A 16521-nucleotide genomic window follows, 5' to 3' on the forward strand; every position below is an offset into this window, starting at 1 on the left:
TGGAAAAGTCTTTATACCTCTCTCACGGGTCGTTTACTACAGGTTCTGATGCCAGTCTCTAACGTCCCGCCGGTGTCGGTTGCGCACGTCGCACCACAGCTCTCCCATGTGTCGACCTTCATTCTTGATTACAGCTATGTCAGCTCGAACCTCTCCGCCACGCGTCCACCAAAGGCGAAAGATTTTTACACCAACCTTCTACGTGCTGTTCCCCATAACGTGGTGAAAAACAAGTACCCTACGGTTCACTGGCCAAGAGTGTGGAAAACGATACACCACAACTTTCTGTCCTCCACGGTGCGTTCGAAGTGGTATCAGATTGCCAACAAAAAATATGCCACACTACAGCGACTTCACACTATTGGACTGGCAGACTCCCCTTATTGCCCAGATTGTCACCTTTTGGATACTGATGAACATCGTTTTACTTGCGCATCATCGTCCGGCGTTTGGCGACTAACACAGAAGATATTGGCTTGTTACCTCCGGGTCACACCTGATATGATTGACCCTCAGACCCTACTCTGTCCCGATGGAACTTACTTTCCGGCTGCAAAATATCATGCGCTTACATGGTTCAAAGGACTTACAGTCGCCTACATCTTTCGCGACGGAGAGAAAGAGCAGCTTGATTACTGGTGGTTCCTGCAAAATGCTCACAGTGCCCTCGAACGCACACCGAAATACCGTACGCTCTTCGCAAATTATTTACGCAGCGTTTTCGTTAAACCCCCACTCAGCTGGGGAGTGCCGAGCTGCGGTTAATGTTCTGTGCCGCATCACACAAACGGCTGAACGTTCTGCCTTGTCAGCCATGAGCGAAGGAAAAGACAAGCTGCTGCAAGGATGCTGTTTTCCTTGAGGCACTAGCGAAGCTGAATGCCTCCGTTGCAGATGCCCTTCAAAGGCGCAATTGGAGATATCAGATAACGATGACGAGGCTCCAAGTGGAACCAGTTACATTATTGAAGAACCTTTTAGTTGAAATTACATCAGTGATTTATGTTTTTATTTCTGGATTACTCTTTTATGCCATCTTTGTTGTTGTAACACTTACTTGTAACACTTACTTACTAGAATTCACATGTAACCAAAAAAAAGTGGCAAAGGATAGCCCTAACCTTGATTTCCCATTTTTCCCCTGATATATAGGCAGCTCTCTGGGGTGGGTTTACTCAGGAGCCAACGCCTGAAGTGGATCAGATTTTTTGTTATAGGATGAAAAGTGGCGGTGGCACTTAGGGGTTTTTTTAGTTCCATTTTCCTAAGGGGCTTTTAAGGGAAATTACTTTATAGAGGAAAAAAAATTAAAAAAAAAACAAAAAACAAAAAAAAAAGATGGTAGAGCACTTGCCCGCGAAAGACAAAGGTCCGGAGTTCGAGTCTCGGTCGGGCACACATTTTTAATCTGCCAGGAAGTTTCATCCATTTATATCGTCGCGCCTGGTGCAAATATTGATCCACTACACGCGTTTTATGGTCTGGAAAGACGTTTCACACGCCTGCTCATGAAACTGCGTGACAGGAGCTGAGAAACTGGCATCAGTGAATTCTTGCGAAATGAGCCGTGTAAAACGTTTGTTTCGCAGTAACGATGCGATAAAATTCTTGCTCGCCATCTTGTGGTGATGACACAGGAACACTACATGTACATTTATACTCCTCAAGCCACCCAACGGTGTATGGCGGAGGGCACTTTACGTGGCACTGTCATTACCTCCCTTTCCTGTTCCACTCGCGTACGGTACGCGGGAAGAACGACTGCCGGGAAGCCTCCGTGCGCGCTCGAATCTCTCTAATTTTACATTCGTGATCTCCTCGGGAGGTATAAGCAGAGGGAAGCTTATATATTGGATATCTCATCCAGAAACGCACCCTCTCGAAACCTGGACACCGCGATCCAGAGCGCCTCTCTTGCAGAGTCTGCCAGTCGAGTTTTCTATACATCTCCGTAACGCTATCAAGCTTACCAAATGACCCTGTGACGAGACGCGCCGCTCTTCTTTGGATCTTCTCTATCTCCTCTGTCAACCCGATCTGGTACGGATCCCACACTGATGAGCAATACTCGAGTATAGGTCGAACGAGTGTTTTGTAAGCCACCCACTTTGGGTCAGCTTCCGGAAAAGTGTAGGCCAGTGCAATTCGCCTAGAAAACATGCATTCACTTAAGAAACTGGCACTTGTTTAGTGGCGAGAAAGTTGTCTGCCCTTCTCTAGCGGCGCGAACTCAATGCCGGCGGAAGGGCCTGATTCGTGTCCGCAGGAACGCCTACAGTGGCTCACGCCGTGAAACCACGCCAGCGAGGGAGCCGCCCTTTCACTGCTGAGAGCGGCAGGGTATTCCTGCCACAGCACTTCCTCTTAGCGCTCAGCATCCTGCGGCGTTCCCGCGTCGCTGCTGGGCCACACGTCATTTTAAGGCCTGACCAGACGGAACGCAGCCTGGCCTGAGGCCTTGAACCGCAGTCGGCAGGCCGCGCTCCTGAATGGCTCGTTTTCGTGTGGCGGCGGTCACAGAGCGTGCGGCTCTAACGCAGCGGCCGCCGCCGGGTTGTCGCACATCACAGATTCGCCGCCAGCCGGAGCGGCTGCTTGCCTCTATGGCGGTACTCAGCTGCGATCCTGATTTGGAGGTAGAATGCCCTTGCCCTCGATATACTCTTGATAGATAGCTGAATTCTCAGAAATAGTGTTGTCACTGTGAGGTCCATAACTTCCAATGTCAACTACTGTAAACCCGTACTATGAATCAACGACAGCCAGGAGAACTAGCTACAACAACTGTTTGTAACAGAAGAACTGGCATCCACTATCGTTCGGGCGTTTTAACCTGATGGGCTTTCCGTCTATGTTTCCAAGGCAGTTCGGAACCACGCAAAGTTCCTTCTTAGATGTCTTCCACATCTCTGTTGTAGGAGCAGCTCAATACTTGGGCTGTAGAACAGTGCGTATTGCCTGCCACACTTGTTTCACAATTTCTGAGACTGTTGAACGTCCTGACACAAAAGAAACAGCTATGGTCTGGTGACTGTCGCCTGCAGTCAGGTATCTGGAAAAGATTACAATCAGTTGTGCCGATAGAACGAACAGATAAGTTAACGAGCAAAGATACGTTTGTTTAAATTCAATGACAATGTTATGAATACAATCTACATCTACATGACTACTCTGCAATTCACATTTAAGTGCTTGGCAGAGGGTTCATCGAACCACAATCATACTTTCTCTCTACTATTCCACTCCCGAACAGCGAGCGGGAAAAACGAACACCTAAACCTTTCTGTTCGAGCTCTGATTTCTCTTATTTTATTTTGATGATCATTCCTACCTATGTAGGGTGGGCTCAACAAAATACTTTCGCATTCGGAAGAGAAAGTTGGTGACTGAAATTTCGTAAAAAGGTCTCGCCGCGACGAAAAACGTCTATGCTGTAATGACTTCCATCCCAACTCGTGTATCATATCTACCACACTCTCTCCCCTATAACGCGATAATACAAAACGAGCTGCCTTTTTTTGCACCCTTTCGATGTCCTCCGTCAATCCCACCTGGTAAGGATCCCACACCGCGCAGCAATATTCTAAGAGAGGTCGAACGAGTGTAGTGTAAGCTGTCTCTTTAGTGGACTTGTTGCATCTTCTAAGTATCCTGCCAATGAAACGCAACCTTTGGCTCGCCTTCCCGACAATATTATCTATGTGGTCCTTCCAACTGAAGTTGTTCGTAATTTTAACACCCAGGTACTTAGTTGAATTGACAGCCTTGAGAATTGTACTTTTTATCGAGTAATCGAATTCCAACGGATTTCTTTTGGAACTCATGTGGATCATCTCACACTATTCGTTATTTAGCGTCAACTGCCACCTGACACACCATGCAGCAATCTTTTCTAAATCGCTTTGCAGCTGATACTGGTCTTCGGATGACCTTACTAGACGGTAAATTACAGCATCATCTGCGAACAGTCTATGAGAACTGCTCAGATTGTCACCCAGGTCATTTATATAGATCAGGAACAGCAGAGGTCCCAGGACGCTTCCCTGGGGAACACCTGATATCAGTTCAGTTTTACTCGATGATTTGCCGTCTATTACTACGAACTGCGACCTTCCTGACAGGAAATCACGAATCCAGTCGCACAACTGAGACGATACCCGATAGCTCCGCAGCTTGATTAGAAGTCGCTTGTGAGGAACGGTGTCAAAAGCTTTCCGGAAATCTAGAAATACGGAATCAACTTGAGATCCCCTGTCGATAGCGGCCATTACTTCGTGCGAATAAAGAGCTAGCTGCGTTGCACAAGAGCGATGTTTTCTGAAGCCATGCTGATTACGTGTCAATAGATCGTTCCCTTCGAGGTGATTCATAATGTTTGAATACAGTATATGCTCCAAAACCCTACTGCAAACCGACGTCAATGATATAGGTCTGTAGTTAAATGGATTACTCCTACTACCCTTCTTGAACACTGGTGCGACCTGCGCAATTTTCCAACCTGTAGGTACAGATCTATCGGTGAGCGAGCAGTTGTATATGTGTGCTAAGTAGGGAGCTATAGTATCAGCGTAATCTGAAAGGAACCTAATCGGTATACAATCTGGACCTGAAGACTTGCCCGTATCAAGCGATTTGAGTTGCTTCGCAACCCCTACGGTATCTACTTCTAAGAAACTCATGCTAGCAGATGAAACGAAACAATCTATTAAGTAGAAAGTTCTCTCTAGCGGGACATACGGAACTAGATGTTAGTATCGTTTGCTGTATTCGTAAACACTGCAGATAAATTTATCACTCCACTCGTAGCTACGTTGTGGGATAACACTTCCGTTCGCCGAACCTTTCACACGATACAGCAAAACTGAAATGGCATTATTTATATGACTTCTATTCGAAGCACAAAGAGGCCACAAACGGTAAAACGTACCTCAAACGAATGGCTAATCTGTGCCTTGTATCAATTGGCTTTCTCCAGTTTGTTGTGCACTTCTCGCTGCTACCTTTTTACCAGGCGATGCATTTCCTCCAAACATTCTCAAAAATGTTCAAATGTGTGTGAAATCTTATGGGACTTAACCGCTAAGGTCATCAGTCCCTAAGCTTACACACTACTTAACCTAAATTATCCTAAGGACAAACACACACACCCATGCCCGAGGGAGGACTCGAACCTCCGCCGGGACCAGCCGTACAGTCCATGACCGGAAACGTTCTCGCGCCAGACGAAAGTATTTGAACAACCTATCTTCGTGCCCGCCGAAGTGGCCGAGCGGTTCTAGGCGCTACAGTCTGGAACCGCGCGACCGCTACAATCGCAGGTTCGAATCCTGCCTCGGGTATGGACTTGTGTGATGTCCTTAAGTTAGTTAGGTTTAAGTAGTTCTAAGTTTTAGCGGACTGATGACCTCAGAAGTTAAATCCCATAGTGCTCAGAGCCTGTCTTCGTCAGACTCTAGACCAATACACAGATGATGGTATTCTCCTAAGCTGTCTCTCTTGCTATTAATGTCGTGCACCCACCATCTCTTCTTGCTGCCATTTCGTACCGCTAGTGCGAGCTACTCATTTCCTCGCACAGAGATAACGTGTCCCGCGTGAAGCTTCCAAATCGTCTAACGCCACGACAATCGCTCTACGCCTGCGAGCTAAATAGTGGGGTTCGGCTGATTTCCCCAGTGTTTACAGCTGACGCATCGAGTCTCTGCGGCAGGCCGGATTCTGTCTGGCGAGGCCTTAACCGCGTGGGAAACGCGCTGTTTGTCGACGTGTAAAGTGTTCGGCCGTATCCGTTGCCACAGAGACTATCAATCTGCTGTTTGGAGAACGGTAGAATGGGAGATAACGTTATTTGCTGTCGCTGTGTGCACTTTCGGTTGTGAAACCACACAATCAGTCTGTTGTGTGAAGTGTGATAGAAAGGAAGGTAACGTTATTTACTGTCAACGATTTGCTCTACGGCTGCTTGAAGGGAAAAAAAAAGAAAAAAAAAAAACAGGAGAAGGAGACCAAAGTTTAGGATGAAGAAATGGTTGCAAAGAAGGGAGGAGTTCCCTCGCTTAAAACTGTTGCCACTTTCTGAGTGCGACGATTTCAAGAATTAAAAAAGAATGAATGAAGCAAAATACCGGCACTTGCTTTCCCTTGTTAGTCACAAAGAGGGCACACTGATGAGAAGAGCTGTGGCACCGCATTAGAAATCAGCAGCAATATGAAGATACACTATGTGACCAAAAGTATCTGGACACCCCCCAAAAACATATATTTTACGAACGTGGCCAGGTGACTAGGTGTCGCTTGTGTCATACGTCTGTACGCGAGATTTCCACTCTCCGAAACATCCCTAGGTCCACCGTTTCTGATGTCACAGTGAAGGGACACGTACCAGCCCAAAACCGTACACGCCGACCTCGTCCGTTGACTGACAGAGACCGCCGAAGGTTCAAGAGGGTCGTAAGGTCTAATAGGCAATGAAGTGAGATCTGCAGAATGTCCATGTAGGTGTAGGTCTAGATGTAATGTACCTTTACTTATTCATTTCTCAAAGGATTGAAAATTGCGATACAAGTTTCTGGTATAATATTAGAGAGACTTGGTTAAGGAGTAACCGCGCTGTAGTGGAGATGAGTACTTAGCTAGGGTTCAAATGGATCTGAGCACTATGGGACTTAACATCTATGGTCACCAGTCCCCTAGAACTTACAACTACTTAAACCTATCTAACCTAAGGACATCACACAACACCCAGTCATCACGAGGCAGAGAAAATCCCTGACCCCGCCGGGAATCGAACCCGGGAATCCGGGCGTGGGGAACGAGAACGCTACCGCACGACCACGAGATGCGGACAACATGGCTTCGAATGTCATTTAATTTTTAAAGAGAATGAAGTAATCGTAGAAAATTCCAGCACTGCCACGTGCTTCTTAGGTGACCAGACGGAAAGCATACAATGCACTCGTTCTCACCTGACACAGTATTCTGATTGCAAACAAGAGTAAAATTTTTCTGAGCGAGCTGTGTGTAATGCAAAACCGTACTGTAGGGATTTCACCGTATTGTTGAATACTGAAGCCGGGTATTAATTACAGTCATTCGGCTGGTAATCTCTTAGCTCCTTCCTTATACGAATCCGAGAATTACATTTCAGTTCTGTAAGTGTCACCTGCTACGTCGATAACGAGCCTATCAGAACCACGAAGCCAACCAGGCGAAGCATTTTCCCTTCTTCTTTTATGACGAGCCGTTCTATATTCCGCCAGCGTTCGACAGTGACGTGTGAAAAAGCTTCGGGCTTTAGTTCCAGTAAGTTTGGCAGCTTAACAGTCTTGTTATTTCTCAGGCAAAATCCCTTAAATTGGCTCCACATCAGTTCTGTTGATCAGATCTGTTGGGTTCATACTAATTAAATATTTTACTGTCCAAGCAATGGCATCGACATACTATTATTTTCAATTCTGATGATTCAGATAAATTATCCAACAGGATGAGAAAGAGAATCTATTCCTTCAATAATAACCAAATCAAGATTACTATTATAGATCGGAGCTGCACCTTTCCATCTCTGATTTCCAGAAGTCATGGGTCCTTCAAGCTCCTATAACTGCTTAACATTAGCAAATCAAAAAATGAAGCATTTGTATGATTTGCTCGATGCTGTGAAAATGGTTGTTTTTCATGTTTCTACAATACTTATCTACCTCTGAGGTACAAAACGATGGACATAATCCACATAGAGAGGATCTGGTTTTTTTTCCTTAAAAATTAAATTGTTAAGTTTTCTTCATTTAAGCAACTTTCACAAACACTCTTTTATAAAACATCGATAATTAACAATTTGTATTTGAAATTAATACTGGAATTTCGCGTTCAATATGCAATTAAAAACAAGAAGACGCGAATTATTTATACAAAATGATGATGACTTTTATAATTACGAAATGAAGGTATTTCAAGCTGAACGAGAAAAAAAATGATAGTGGGGAGATTTGAACTAACGAACATTAACTGAATTTCGTTAAACATTTGATTATGCTACCGCCTCCGCTACACGTACGAGCTGGGTTTGTGTATCAATTGCATTGCATACAGTGGCTGGGAAAACTTCAAAGCAGATTATCTCTATAAATTTATGAAAAACATTAAGAACAGCATATTTCTCGCCACTTATAAACCGTATTCCATACGCGTGTTTCGGTACGGAACAGATGTTCAAATGTGTGTGAAATGTTATGGTACTTAACCGCTAAGGTCATCAGTCCCTAAGCTTACACACTACCTAACGTAAATTATCCTAAGGACAAACACACACACCCACCCACGCCCGACGGAGGACTCGAACCTCCGCCGGGACCAGCCGCACAGTCCATGACTTCAGCGCCCAAGACCGCTCGGCTAATCCCGCGCGGCACGGAACGGAAAGCAGCCTCATCCATTTTCATACTCGGATTAATAGCGCGACAATCAGAACACAACGCTGCAGAGGCTGTGACTGTACACGATTTTTAAAATAAAAACTACGCAGCCACCGCGTGATTAAGAGAAACGTTGATTGCTGTTAATACCTTAAAGTTTCATTTAACGTAACTTAGTAATAATATATCTAATACATAAGTAGGACCTACTTCCAAGACCGTAACAACACCTGTGTACGTGTGCTACTGATTCTGACCAGTCATCGCATTTGTGTTTGTTTACATCAGGTTTATTCTTATGATGAACAGATTGTAGCAGTCTGATCTCCGAACACAAAGCTCCGAAGCAGTCATTTACACGGGAAAATTTACTCAGTAATTTCACATCTCTAGGGAGAATAACGATCGCGGGGATTTGATATTTTGTACACAAGTGGATTTTCTTTGAAATGACGGCTAACGCAAGTACGTGTCAGCTTTTGAAAGCCATCTGCCAAAGGAGTTTTGATGATCAGAAACAGGTAGTTTTGTATAAATGAACTTTGCGTATAATACTTTGTGGTTGGTTGCTGTATTTAAGTTATAAATCTAACTCTACTACAGCCCAGTTTCTCGATGTTAGTTTTCGACAATGAAGTGATAAGAAGAGGGAGGGCTTCACTGCGCTAAAAGAAAAATTCGGATAGGTATTAAAATCCATGGAGAAGAAATGAAAACTTTGAGGTTAGCCGATGACATTGTAATTGTTAGAGACAGCAAAGGACTTGGAAGAGCAGTTGAACGCAATGGACAGTGTCTTGAAAGGAGGATATCAACAAACGCAAAACGAGGATAATGGAATGTAGTCGAATTAAGTCGGGTGATGCTGAGGGAATTAGATTAGGAAATGAGGCAATTAAAAGTAGTAAATGGGTTTTACTATTTGGGGAGCAAAATAACTGATGATGGTCGAAGTAGAAAGGATATAAAATGTAGACTGGCAATGGCAAGGAAAGCGTTTCTGAAGATGAGAAATTTGTGAACATCGAGTATAGATTTAAGTGTCAGCAAGTCGTTTCTGAATGTATTTGTATGGAGTGTAGCCATGTATGGATGATAAATAGTTTAGACAAGAAGAGACTAGAAGCTTTCGAAATGTGGTGGTACAAAAGAATGCTGAAGATTAGATGGATAGATCATGTAACTAATGAGGAGGTATTGAATAGACTTGGGAAGAAGAGGAGTTTGTGGCACAACTTGACTAGAAGAAGGGATCGGTTGGTAGGACATGTTCTGAGGCATCAAGGGATCACTAATTTAGCATTGGAGGGCAGCGTGGAGGGGAAAAAATAGTAGAGGGAGACCAAGAGAAGGATGTAGGTTGCGGTACGTATTGGGAGATGATGAAGCTTGCTCAGGGTAGAGTAGCATGGAGAGCTGCATCAAACCAGTCGCAGGACTGAAGACCACAACAACATCATATCCACTATGTGTGTACCAAATGAAGTAAAATATTATTCAGCAGGCCATTAGTAATAGATATGCGTTGCCACTGCAATGAAGAAAGGCAGATTTCGTCATAATATTAGCACCAGAAAGTCCAACTCGAGTACTCATTACACAATTGAGAAGTCATACTGGATGCTACCGATAACTCGCGTCGAGTGCGGACGGTAATATTCTTCAGATCCATCTGTTCCTCTGTAGACCACTCGGCCAACGAAAAATTTGAATGCGCACGAGAAACGGAACCTTAACAGACAGACGTAGTAAAAGAAAGGAAACGAAAAAAAAATACGCTGTGGACAGAACAGCAGGGTCGGTATTGTCTGAGAGGTGGAGAGACTTGGGCCAGGCCCGTGCTGACTTATCAGAGGTTATCATGTGTGGTTGAACCGATGCCTCTTCGTGCAAAGGAGACCGCTTATGAAACACTAATACTTGAGTACTGCTCGAGCGTTTGGGATCCCTATCAGGTCGGATTGAGGGAGGACGTAGAAGCAATTCAGAGGCGGGCTGCTAGATTTGTTACTGGTAGGTTTGATCACCACGCGAGTGTTACGGAAATGCTTCAGGAATTCGGGTGGGAGTCTGGAGGAAAGGAGGCGTCCTCTTCGTGAATCTCTACTGAGGAAATTTAGAGAACCAGCAGTTGAGGCTGACTGCAGTACAATTTTACGGCCGCCAACTTATATTTCGCGGAAAGTCCACAAAGATAAGAGAGATTAGGGCTCGTACAGAGGCATATAGGCAGTCATTTTTCCCTCGTTCTATTTGGGAGTGGAACAGGGAGAGAAGATGATTGTTGTGGTATGAGGTACCTGCCGCCACGCACCGTATGGTGAATTGCAGAGTAAGTATGCAGATGTGGATGTAGAAAGGCTGCGTGCGTCTTGTGCATACGGAAAGTTACACTACAGACGACCGGTGCCCAATGCTGAAATTTACTGAGCTTGCCGATTCCAACTGTTTCAATTCATGATGTCATCAAAACTAACATAAAACACTCTTCGAAATCCTAACACGAGTAAAAAATACGCGCCATAGGAATAATTATTGTTATTATGACGTCCCATTTCTTTGGCACCGCAAACTGACAACCATTCTGTCACCCGACAGCCTAACCTAGACCTCGGGCTATGCAACATATTACTCTGCCACCACAACCTATGTTAAAAAAATAACACAACACCCAAGTGAGCACGGCTGTGTTCTGTTGTATCCGACTGCACTTATATGAAGTCACACAGCACATCATTACGCCATCAGTCAGCGCTCGGCCTACGCCAATGTAGACAGCTGCCTATAACGGGAATATGATTATTTGCAGAACCCAACGAATGGGAAGTGAAATATCCGTCGGAAATCTGAAGCAACCTTAGATTCTCTTTAACTGACGAATTCGTAATTGATTTATGTTCAAACGAGTTACAAACCAGATAACGAAATTTTTACGAACCGTTTTTTTTTTTCTTTACTTTTTTCAACAAAGGCATGAACGTACGAAAGGTTATAATAAAATGCAGCTACTCACGAAGGTAATTATCGTGTTGCATCGTTACTTGGTAGATACGCTAATTTGTTAAGGCTGGGTTACAATTACGAATTGTACCCAAAACTACTTTTCGTAATGATGTGCAGTTTAACCGACTAACATTTCTGAACTCTTCCAAACGGGTTATTTTCAGTAATTTTTGTCTCGCTGAAATTATGTCAGTGGCTGCGCATACTTCCAAAAGAGTGACCTACCATCAATTACGTCAAGGCTTGTGACACATTTAGGACGTGGTTAAACGAAATAAAATTTGCTATGGGTTTCTGTCAAACATAATTAGCAAATGCCTCCACAAATGCTGTAATTCTGATGTGATTCTGTCCTTTGGTGGAAACTAATAACGGAGAACTCTACCACGATTCACACAATTATTGCACTGGAAATTACACATTAAATCTACATTCTTCCGTCGTTATAGGCTGCACACAAAAATTTACACTGTACATTAATCATGTCATTTGAACGTCAAGTAAAGAAACTGGTGACAGCGTCACAAACGGTAACATTCATTCTTTCGCAACAAAAGATACGACTAACGCGGCCGGCCGTGGTGGCCGAGCGGTTCTAGGCGCTACAGTCTAGAACCGCGCGACCGCTACGGTCGCACGTTCGAATCCTGCCTCGGGAATGGATGTGTGTGATGTCCTTAGGTTGGTTAGGTTTAAGTAGTTCTATGTTCTAGGGGACTGATGACCTCAGATGTTTAGTCCCATAGTGCTCAGATCCATTTGAACCATTTTTTGACTAACGCGCAAACACGATTGCAACAACTTTGCTGCACAACAAACTGCATGGCACTCCACGAGTCTGAAAAAGATCTTTGTTGCGTTCAATTGTCGAGACACCACGCTCTCCTGTACGCAACTTTTAACGTGAGAACAGCCACACAAATCTCTGCATCGTTGCACAGAACAAAGAAAGTGTGGGGTCTGATCGCTTCCCCTTCATCAGCAAATCACAGAAGTGGAAACTCACAGAACGACAAAAAGAAATTCGAAAGGTTTTATTTTACGAAGCACGAACATTATGTTAATTTTTCAAGAATTGGCCAAGTACTAACCACATCTAAGCCTCCGTCTAACCAAAAGCCGTTCGTTAACCAAAACCTAAATTCCAGAAAACTGTAAAAATATTGAAATAAACGCATGCGCTGTGTATCATCGCCAGAACCACGTTGGCATAACGCCACGCGTTCCTGATTCTCGAAGGGATTACAACAGGGCCGGCCACAAAATGTGCACACGTGCGGTGCTCGTGCACATGTGCAACTTCCGGGTCACAGCGTGCACGCCGCGGCCGTCAGCGTTCATGTAGTGTCTACCCACAGATGTCGCTTTACCCACTCGCTGGGATACTCTGTACCGGGGCATTCTAGTGCTCTTTCCACAGCTTGGAAGCCAACCGTGGGAAGGTATTACGCGTATTAAACTTACAAATAATGTCATACTCATTGAGACGTCTACTTTACGTTAACAGTTTATCCCAGTAGGACAAGTAATACAGTTAACAACTGTGGGTTTTTATTAAGGCAGCTTAAGCAAATACGAGTAATGGGTTACTATTTGAGAAAGAGAGCACTTAGCGACTTCTAACGAACCTTATTCATGATTTCAAATAACATTAAACTAATACAAGGTTTCCTATAACAAATTCTCGGCGCCCTCAGTTACACCCACATAATTTCTGTCTCACTGACCTCTGAACAGAACGATAACCGCAGACCTCTCGATGATCACCTGTTATTTCAATACCATTATTGCTACATCTTTCATCAGCTCCGTCTGAAATCTGCATAATAACCGACAATTAGATGAATGTTACGTTTTATCGACTTCAGCTGAGCGTAACCCTTCACACATTAAAAACAAAAATACCTAAATGTAAGTATACATTGGAACAATCGGTTTAATGACCAACTTTCCTGACAATAATGTAACATGGAGCAGAATGAGGCACTAATGCGCAGTTAGTAAACAATAATTTTTAATTATGAAAGGAATAAATCCAAACACATTTATCACTGGTCATGAGAAATGATTATCGAGTTGATGTGTCTCATCCATTTTCTTAAGGACATTTAATTTTGCTTGCCGTTCTTCACTCTTGAGTACACTACACTCGCCTTTGTGTTATCTATTGTAGTGTGTTTCAATTGAAAAATTACGCTGGCCCCCTATTATCCGGCGGCATAGTAAACACTGCGAGTTTTCACCAACGACTACAAAAAAGAATTGCAGTTCCCAGTCATTTTTAAACGACTGAGAACATAGATCTCCCGTCCTTTGCTTTTTCACAGTACCTGCCATTTCTCAGTACTTCGCTGTTACGGTTACCAGGGGTAAACGAGACTGGGTACGTTGCGCTCTTGCTTGTACCACATAAACAGCGAAGTGGAGCCGCCGCCGTTCATTTAGGACACATGTCTAATAACAGATGTCGCTGTCGCACACGTGCGCACATGTGCGGCACTTCCGCACGTCTTCACACTGTGCAGCGTTTGGCCGGCCCTGGATTACAAGATTCCGGCTCAACTAACCTAAGGACATCACACACAACCATGCCCGAGGCAGGATTCGAACCTGCGACCGTAGCGGTCTCACGGTTCCAGACAATAGCGCCTAGAACGGCTCAGCCACACCGGCCGGCCGTAGCGGCCTAATTTAAGTAAGAACGTATTCGAGAGGGGCAGTTCCTTGACGTCGCTCTGTTACGAGACTATAGCACACAAAAGCGCGCAGAACAACATCAGCAGCTTCCAGAAATTCTAGCAGAGGTCAGCTGACCGCCTTACCTTCCTGTGGTGTTCCCGCGTAGAGGAGACACGCAGAAGCTCCGAGAAGACACTGTTAAGTTACGTGCTGATGCCGCACTAATCGCAGCCACCCCCCCCCCCCCCCCCCCTCCTGCCCCAGCGCTGAGGTCACAGTGCGCCGTTGCCAGCTCGATCCACGGCAGGCGACGCAGCGGCTGCGGCAGGGCGAGCGAGGCGTCTACGTCGGTGTCAGCACTGCCGCACCTCCTACCTCCTTCCACGTCACAGTCCATTTCTCTCGTACTGTGCTGTACAACTGGCAACACACACCCTATTTACATGGGGCTCCCAGAACAGTATTTCGCAAGATGATTTCCCAATGCCGCTCAAGGTGGTTCAAAATCGATTCTGGAAATCCGTTTCTAATCGCCGGTTTTCCAATGCCGAAATCAATTTCCGCTCCCGTGTAAGCGCAACCGGTTTTGAAATGTGCTTAGGCTGTCAGCTTTCGCCATGGTTTTCAAAATTTTCGGCTAATATGGACGGAGTGGCTTTTTGTACAGTAGAACTATCAGACTGAGGCAATTGACACCTCGTCTGACTGAAGAGAAATCGCGATTGCGCCGACTGATTCAGAGACTGTAGCAGCTGTTTTCCAGTCGTAATGCTGGTATTTAACTGGGCCAGCAAATCCGCCCCGTACTTCACATATAAACACCACAGCGTAAAACGGTTACTAAAATTCGGTTGTTCTACGTTTACATGCGACACGCCTTCCGAAAGTTGCCTGAGTTAAGAAAACATAATAATTTAATTTTGTAAGGCAAAAATGAAAAAAATACTCTATATTTGGACTATGTTGTTTGACACCACGGATATGTCGCAGAGACATGAAAAACAATCATTTTCACAGCATCGAGATGATCATAGAAATGCTGCATTTTTATTGTCACTGTACCGTAACAATATGAAGCCTACAGAACTGATCTGGAGTCAATTTAAGGGATTTGTAGCTATAAATAACAAGACTGTTAAGCTTTCAGACGTACGGGAACTAACGCACGCAACTTTTTCCCATGTCACTGCAGAACACTGGCGGGATATACCGGGTGATCAAAAAGTCAGTATAAATTTGAAAACTTAATAAACTATGGAATAATGTACATAGAGAGGTAAAAATTGACACACATGCTTGGAATGACATGGGGTTTTATTAGAACCAAAAAAAGAAAAAAATACAAAGTATTGCTAGAAGCGTGAAAGATCTCTTGCGCGCGCCGTTTGGTGATGATCGTGTGCTCAGCCGTCACTTTCGTCATGTTTGGCCTCCCAGGTCGCCAGACCTCAGGCCGTGCGGCTATTGCCTTTGGTGTTACCTGAAGTCGCAAGTGTATCGTGATCGACCGACATCTCTAGGGATGCTGAAAGACAACACCCGACGTCAATGCCTCACCATAACTCCGGACATGCTTTACAGTGCTGTTCACAACATTATTCCTCGACTACAGCTATTGTTGAGGAATGATTGTGTACATATTGAGCATTTCCTGTAAAGAAAATCATCTTTGCTTTGTCATACTTTGTCATGCTAATTATCGCTGTTCTGGTCAGATGAAGCTGCATCTGTCGGACATTTTTTGAACTTTTGTATTTTTTTTCTTTCTAATAACACCCCATGTCATTCCAAGCATGTGTGTCAATTTGTACCTCTCTATCTACATTATTCCGTGATTGATTGAGCTTTCAAATTTATTCTGACTTTTTCATCACCCGGTAGAACGGCAGTCATAAAAAAAAAGAGGAGAAAATGCGGCGCCTGGGTGGCTTACTAGATTTTGTTGTTAATCGACTCGTTGTCAACGTACCAGATGAGAGTTCCAGAACTGAAATGTATTTCTCGGATTCGGATCAGGAAGGAGCTAAGAGTTTACGCGAAGACTGACTGTAGTTACACCCTTCAGTATTCATCACACATCTTGCACCACACATAGCTTGGTCAGAAAAATTGCCCTGCGTTAGGAATTTTCATCACCCTTGTTTGTGATTCGAATACTATGTCAGGTGGTGACGAGAGCAGTTTATGCTTTCCACCTGGTCACCTAAGATGTGTGCGGTAGTGCTGGACTTTTGCCGAATATTATTTCAGTCTCATTAAAAATTAAATGACGTTCTTTTCCTGCTCGTCCCTTTTTACGTTTGAACTGCAACTCCTCACTTCACTGCAGGTTAGTTGGACCGCTGGCTGGACAGTCCTGTCCAAGTTTAATGTGCCGGTGAAGCTTTTGTCCGGCATTATAGCTCAGTGTTTGAGCGTGTAACACAGA

At 44.4% G+C, this 16521-nt stretch overlaps 1 long non-coding RNA gene across 1 annotated transcript in view; it reads right to left on the bottom strand.

Moving 5' to 3' along the window:
* The window catches only part of LOC126295131 (uncharacterized), a 65506-nt gene extending 51190 nt beyond the window's left edge, over positions 1–14316 (bottom strand). The window contains exon 1 of the long non-coding RNA XR_007552388.1: positions 14237–14316. This is a non-coding gene — a long non-coding RNA (uncharacterized LOC126295131). The remainder of the gene's footprint in view (positions 1–14236) is intronic.
* Positions 14317–16521: the final 2205 nt, after the last annotated feature.

The sequence above is a fragment of the Schistocerca gregaria genome, chromosome 11, assembly GCF_023897955.1.
Source record: "Schistocerca gregaria isolate iqSchGreg1 chromosome 11, iqSchGreg1.2, whole genome shotgun sequence".
Classification (NCBI taxonomy): Eukaryota; Metazoa; Arthropoda; class Insecta; order Orthoptera; family Acrididae; genus Schistocerca; species Schistocerca gregaria.